Genomic DNA, 7165 nt, shown 5'->3' with positions numbered 1-7165 from the left:
TGTCTTTCTACTAGAACATGCCATTGGTCATGAGGCTCACGTGTTCAGGAAACAGTCAATGCAGACCAGCCTGCCAAGGCTCATACAGAGTGGGAAAGTGTGGAGATAGACAGGATCTGAGGGGAAATGAAAGAGCTTCTGCACTGATGTTTGAAGATGTTTAGAATATCTGGCTTTTTGATAGGGATGTGAACCTCATTCCATGTCTCTATGAAAATATCCATAGAATATTGTCTTTGCATAGCAGTGTTTCCTGGAACTGAAGTGTGTATATGTTTCATAGATATTTTAATGTTGAGGCAAGTGCCACATGAGGTTTAGACAACAAAATTCAGTTGAATTTAATTATGCATATATGAGAAATATTTATATAGCAGTGCTTTTATTTTTAATGTTCAGTTTCCTTTAATGACTCCCACCTCCCTGATGGGCAGGTCCAGGCAGCTAGACGATGACAAGAGATGTTCACTTGAAGATCTTGCCTTGATTGAAGGCTTTGCCCACGTGTTGGAAGGCCCCTTCCCAGGTAAAGTACTCTCGAACCAGGGTCTGGGTCTCCTCGTTGCCAGGATCCAGCTTCCGCCACGTGTGTGACTCATAATCCACCTGCCAATCTGGACTCAGCGGAAGGGCGAGCTCCTGGCCTCGGAACACCAAGATTCCAGAAATGGAGCTGCTGTTGCTTGTTCCAAAGAGGACAACACTGGCAAAGGCATTCTTCCTCAGTTTGTCTAATCGCTGGAACATTCCCGTGATGAGGTTGCAACTCATGAAGGTCTGGGTGAGCTCTTCAGGGAAGTGGTACTCAGCATAACACAGGGACCAGCCATCCTTATCAAAGTGCTCCCCCAAAATGGCAGTGCCACGGAGAGGGTGTCCTCATTGGAGTATTTACGCTTAAATTCATCCAACACAAAGGTACTCTTAGGCAAGTGAGCAAAGGGGTCCTTGGCATTGGGCTCCACAGCCAGTGCCTGCTCACACTCGTCCAGCTCCTCCTCAGGAGCTGGGGATGCTGCTTTTTTCTCCTCTTTCTGCTCGGCCTGGGGCTTCTGCTTCTCTTCCCGTGAAACTTTTTCTTTCCCTGGAGCATCCTTTTTAGGCTGACTCTCTGCAAACTTCTTAGCATCAAACTGGGCCATCTTCTCACACAGTTTCACTTCCCCTAAGACAGCCCTGAACTGGGGTTGGTGAGGAACCAGCGATTGGTATTGGGAAAGGCCTGGCGGAAAGAAGGCTCCAAGACCTGTTTGTAGAGCCACAATAGGGGGCAGACAACTGTGATGTCAGCCAATGTCACTCGTTCGCCCACCAGAAAAGCCCTCGTCTCCAAGTGAGCATCCAGCAGCCCCAGGATTCGCCTCACCTCCTCCTTTGCATTTTCAGTGGCCTGTTTGTTATGGTGCATGATGCCCAAGGTGGGGAACACCCAGATGCTGGCTGGCTGGAGGAACTATGTCACTGTCAGCAAAGCTCACCCACTGCACCACCCGAGCTGCTGCTTCTGGAGTACTTCCCCACAGCTCCTCATTGCTCACATAATAGGCGATGGCATTGCTCTCAAACACACAGAATCCATTATCACCCTCAAATGCTGGAAACTTGCTGGAAGGAAATTTGCGAAGAAATTCAGGGGTGCGGTTGGTTTGGCCAAAGTGGAAGTGGGGTGGGGCGGAGAGCACGTGGATCTGAGCCCCCTGTACTGAGCAGCGATCAGGGCCTTGAAGGCCCTCCAGTTTTCAGGATAAGTGTACAGGGTCCCAGCCGCCATGGTGATTCCGCAGAGAAAGAGCAGTGCTTTTTTAAAAGAAATCAAAGGAAATGCTTCTCTATTTTGATTTGTTCTTAGATCATAAAAAAACTCCTGAAGTCTCCTCCTATCACCGTAAAATTAAGACAAAACATTATGGTTGTGTACATGGTGTGGAAGGGTCCGTGAATGGACTGGAAGGGTCTGTGAATGGAGTGCTTTACAGCTTGGTCTTGGCATATAAGACAGCGAATTTCAAACCTGAAATTGACTTGAAGCCACTGTATGCATGCACAAATAGACTGAGAGGTTTTTGACTAAAATCAATGTCTGCCTCTTAAAAGATAAGCCAAGTAGAGTAGCTAACATGACATTTCCTCTCCTTGTCTGTGACTTCTGTCCCTCCTCATGTGCGTGGGACAGTTGAGACCTGCTGCACACAGTTACCATGATGACCCTAGCTGGGAGAAGTTTCCCTTCCTCGACAGGGGTCCAGATCCTGTTTCCCTCCTCCCAAACCCAGGAAAATACTTAAGCACTTACATCCATTCCTCTACCAAAAACTAGGACCCTGGCTAGCTTGCTATGCATATGTAAAGGATGGAGCCCTTTCGTTGTGGTCAAGAATGGTCAGTAAAGGAGAGGACTTTATGAGACAATGCTATGGAATCTCATTCCCTAGCACTTAGAAAAGTCTGAAAACCTGACCATTTGGAAAACATAGACTGCACCTGATCACCTTGACAGTCTGTCATTTTTTATTACTATATCAAGTGAAGTTGCATTTTATCAATCGCAAGTGCTTGTATATGAAATGCAGTACATCTTTGAACATACTTTGGCAACGTTTTCTCTATTTTTTCTGAGGTTTTTGTATAACAGAGTTTTCATCATCAGTACAGATCTCTCTATATTTTTGGCCAGCTTATTTGATGGTATATTTATAAACTAACTAAATAGATAAGAATCCATTCTCCTGTGATCTTTGTGTCAAATGCTGACTGAAACAATAAATCAACCTAGGTGAACATGCTATACAATATACAAGCATACTTACTCTCTTCCCCATGAACCAGAACAATACAATATATCATTGTCTAGTGAATAATATTTCCATGACACTATATTTAGAGTATATTGCTCTTTGGACTGACTTACGAGATGATGTGATTATGTTTCTTTGAGCCACCTCCTCATCTCTTACAGTTGCCTTTTTAACCATCAGTGTTCAATATTATTGCCTCTAGAACCATACTATTCTCTTTCAGGTCCTGCAAGTCCACTATACAAGTTAGAGCAAATGCTAAATCAAAGGTTTACGTGTGAAAATATCTTTCAATTTCATGAATCTGTCTTTTTGTGACATACTTGCCTATGGGAAGGCTCTTGTTCACCTGCCCAAATGACCTCATATTTTCATCTTAAACACTTTGTCCTAAAAAATATCATTTTCATTAGCTCTTCCTCACTGTGAGAGTATAAGTGTTGGGTTTCTTCATCCTTTGTATCTCTGCAGAAAATATCCACAGAAAATGTAATGTAATCTTCCTGACATGACTGAGTCACAAGTGAGTGATGCTGAAAGGGGCTAACTTTAAAGTATATTGAGACAGGACCTTTCTTCACTGACCTCTAAAACCTCATGGCTTAGCAGTTAAGGCATTTGCCTGCAAAACCAAAGGATCCTGGATCTATTCTCCAGGACCGACGTAAGCCAGATGCACAAGGAGGCACATGGGTCTGGCGCTTGTTTGCATTGGCTGGAGGCCCTGGCATACCCATTCTCTCTCTCTCTACTTCTTTTTGTCTCTCAAATAAATAAATAAATAAATAAATAAAATATATTTTTTTTTAAAAAAAGAAGGAAAGTGTTCAGTAAACAATGGAAAACCAGACTCTCCTTAGACTCGCCAGAGAAGTGACATCACAGGAAAACTGTCAGAGTGAAACAGAGGCGCCATGAGGATGGAAAATCACAGTCAAGATGAGTTCACCTGACCCAGAGCTGTGGAAGCCATAAACTGATCAAGACCCCAAACTGGTAACCCTGATAAACTAATGGAGACTAAGAGTGGACAAAAGCACAGGAAATTTCTGGGGACCCACACTTTTTAATCTAGCCACTTGCAGGTTCTCATGGTGAAGATGGAAGAAAAGTCATTTCATGTCTGTGGCAGAAGTATAACCATGTTGAAATACGGTCAGTGTTGTGTGGAGTCCCACCCAGGGAAATGGACTTTGGTAGTGCCTTGTCTGACCTTGTCTGAGAGCCAGAGCTACTCAAAACATGAGGTTTAGTCATAACATTATTGAACACTTCCCCTTCCTTCCCATACCTTGCTGTCACATTAACAGGGACCCAGAGTGGCAAAATAAATGAAGCAAACATTGATAGAACTGCAGAGAAAAACAGACAAATCAACCTGGGCGTGGTGGCACACACCTTTAATCCCAGCACTCAGGAGGCAGAGGTAGGAGGATCACCATGAGTTTGAGGCCACACTAAGACTATATAGTGAATTCCAGGCCAGCCTGAGCAAGAGTGAGACCCTACCTCAAAAACAAAACAAGACAAATAAAAAAGCAAAACACACACACACACACATACACACAGACAAATCTACTATATAGTTGGAGACACTTTTTCTCTATCCAAGAACCAGCAAACAAGAAAATCAATAAGGATATCGTCTAACTGAATAACAGCATTAAGCAACTGAATCTAATTGACAATTATAGAATGCCACTCAGTAACAAAAAATTCTTTTTTTTCTCAAACTTGGAACATTCAACTTGGAACAGTCAGCAATGCAGACAACATTCTGGGTCATAAACCATCCTTTTACAAATTTAGAACAATACAAATGATAAAAAAGTTGGCTTATAGACCACAGTAGAATTACAATAGAAATCCATAACAAAAGTTGGAAAATATTTGAACATTAGGAGATTAGATGATGTAATTGTAAATAGCATGCACGTTGAAGAAGTCTCAGCATATTAAATCTTTTGCACTAAATAAAAAAGAAAAACTGAACCAAATTTGAGGAATACATTGAGACCAGTCCACTTAGGGACATTTATAGCATTGAATAACATATAAAAAAGACATAAAATCAGTAATGTATGTGTCTATCAGGCAACTAGAGAATGAAGAGTATTTATTTGAATGTAAAATAATCAGAATAACAGATCAAATAAAAATTTCAGTAAAAATCAGTAAAGTCAAAAGCAGAAAATCAGTAGAGAAAAATCAGTAAAACACAAAGCAGACTTTTGAAAAATCTAGTAAAGTTGATAAAATTCTCTTCAGGACAACCAAGAAGAAAAGAGAGTAAATACACAGCATGGGTAGCAGGAATAAAATTAAGATCATTCTTTGGGATTACACTGGAAGGATAAAGTCCAAAAGAGTGAGCAAAACTCCAAATGTCTGCAAAGATGTGGAGCAAAAGAAAATCCTTACTCATTATATTGGCTAGGCAAAATGACACAGCCATTTTGGTTAAGAGTTTGGCAACTTTTTTTCAAAATATTTTATTTATGTGTGTGTGTGTGTGTGTGTGTGTGAGAGAGAGAGAGAGAGAGAGAGAGAGAGAGAGAGAGAGAGAGAGAGAGAGAGGAGAGAGGGAGAGAGATTGAGAATGATTGGGCATGCCAGGGCCTCTAGCCACTGCAAATAAACTCTAGACATGTGTGCCAACTTTGTGCATCTGGCTTATGTGGGTACTGGGGAATTGAACCTGGGTCCTTAGGCCTGATAGGCAAGTGGAGTTTGGCAACTTTTTATAAAGCTAAGCACAATGTTACCATATAATTCTACCATGTAATTTTTGCTATTTACCCAACTTGTAGAAGATTTATGGTCATGGACAAACTTGTATGAGAATACATTAATAATTGTTCAAAACTGCGAGAAATTCCATACCTTTCTGTAGGTGTAGGAATAAAAATATGGTAGTATTTCCACACAATGGTCCACTGCTCAGTGATAAACAAAGTATCTTTCCAAGCCTCAACAGGATATGAAAAACACTAAGTGCATATTACAAAATAAAAGAAGTCAGTCTGAAAAGATTGTGTACTTAATTTTGCAAGTTTATGACATTTTTGAAAAAGCAGAACTGTGAGAGCATTAGAAATGTCTGGTTTCCAGGATCAGGGTGCATGTATGGGGATTTTAGGGGGCCAAAACTATTTGCATAATACTATAACTGTGGCTACATGACTAGGCATTGCCAAAGCCTTTAGAAATTTGTGTTACAAGTCAGGTGTGGTGATGCATACCTTTAATCCCAGCACTCGGGAGACAGAGGTAGGCCATAAATTCAAGGCCAGCCTGGGACTACATAGTGAATTCCAGGCCAGCCTGAGCTACAGTGAGACCCTACCTTGAAAAAAAGAAAAAGGTGATACAAAGGGTGAAACTTAATGACTTAAAGAAAAACCTTTTGTGAATTCAGGGATACCGGGCAGGAGTTACTGTAGATGGTGAGCAAAGAATCAAACAGGTCTTACATGTGAATGAAACAAGGTCAAACACGTGCGTGGAAGAGAAGGTGCTGGCCCAAGTAACTCAATGTGAATTGAGTCTGTTACTGAAGACAAAGAAAGCGCACAAATCGCTGTTCTCCAGTTGCTAACATGTACTCTTCTTTACCAGGTAGCCAGACAAACAGTTCTCATACTATTATATATATATATATATGTGTGTGTGTGTGTGTGTGTGTGTGTGTGTGTGTAATGTAATTGGACAGGTAATAATTGGATGGCTCATGATGGTTTTCTTATTGTTGAAGTAGGATTTAAAAACAGGAAGAGGAATCTGCAACAATTTATGTGGCAACAGTTGAGCACTAGCTATGAATTCATGATTAACATAAAACATAACATAGATAACAATTCCATGTAAAAGCTGGCCTTGGTGGCCAATGTCTTTAATCCCAGCACTTAGAGGCGGAGATAGGAGGATTGCCGTAAGTTCAGGGCCAGCCTGGAGCTACAGAATGAGTTCCAGGTCAGCCTGTGCTAGAGTGACACCTTGCCTCAGAAAGAAGGAAGGAAGGCAAGGAGGGAGGCAAATGCTGGGTTTGGTGGCGCACGCCTTTAATCCCAGCACTGGGGAGGCAGAGGTAGGAGAATGTCCATGAGTTTGAGGCCACCCTGAGATGACATCGTGAATTCCAGGTCAGCCTGGGCTACCCCCAAAAACAAAAAAATAGTGAACTTAACACTAAATCAGATTGCTAACAGGCCTGCTAAGGCTCAGGGAACATTGTGGAAGAGGTGGCAGAAAGATTGTTAAGAGCCACACGGTGGGTGGGAATACCCAAAGGCATGGTTCCCCCTCCCCCCCCTCCCCTGGGGGCTGACTGAGGCCTTCATGACCCCACAGTGAACACCATAACCTCACGG

The 7165-nt window shown here is 42.1% G+C and overlaps 1 pseudogene; it reads right to left on the bottom strand.

Annotated features, from left to right (window-relative positions):
* Nucleotides 1–385: 385 nt before the first annotated feature.
* Nucleotides 386–1784, bottom strand: LOC101595394 (annotated as a pseudogene).
* Nucleotides 1785–7165: the final 5381 nt, after the last annotated feature.

Source organism: Jaculus jaculus, chromosome 14 (assembly GCF_020740685.1).
Source record: "Jaculus jaculus isolate mJacJac1 chromosome 14, mJacJac1.mat.Y.cur, whole genome shotgun sequence".
Classification (NCBI taxonomy): Eukaryota; Metazoa; Chordata; class Mammalia; order Rodentia; family Dipodidae; genus Jaculus; species Jaculus jaculus.
This window is presented reverse-complemented; position numbering and strand designations above follow the sequence as displayed.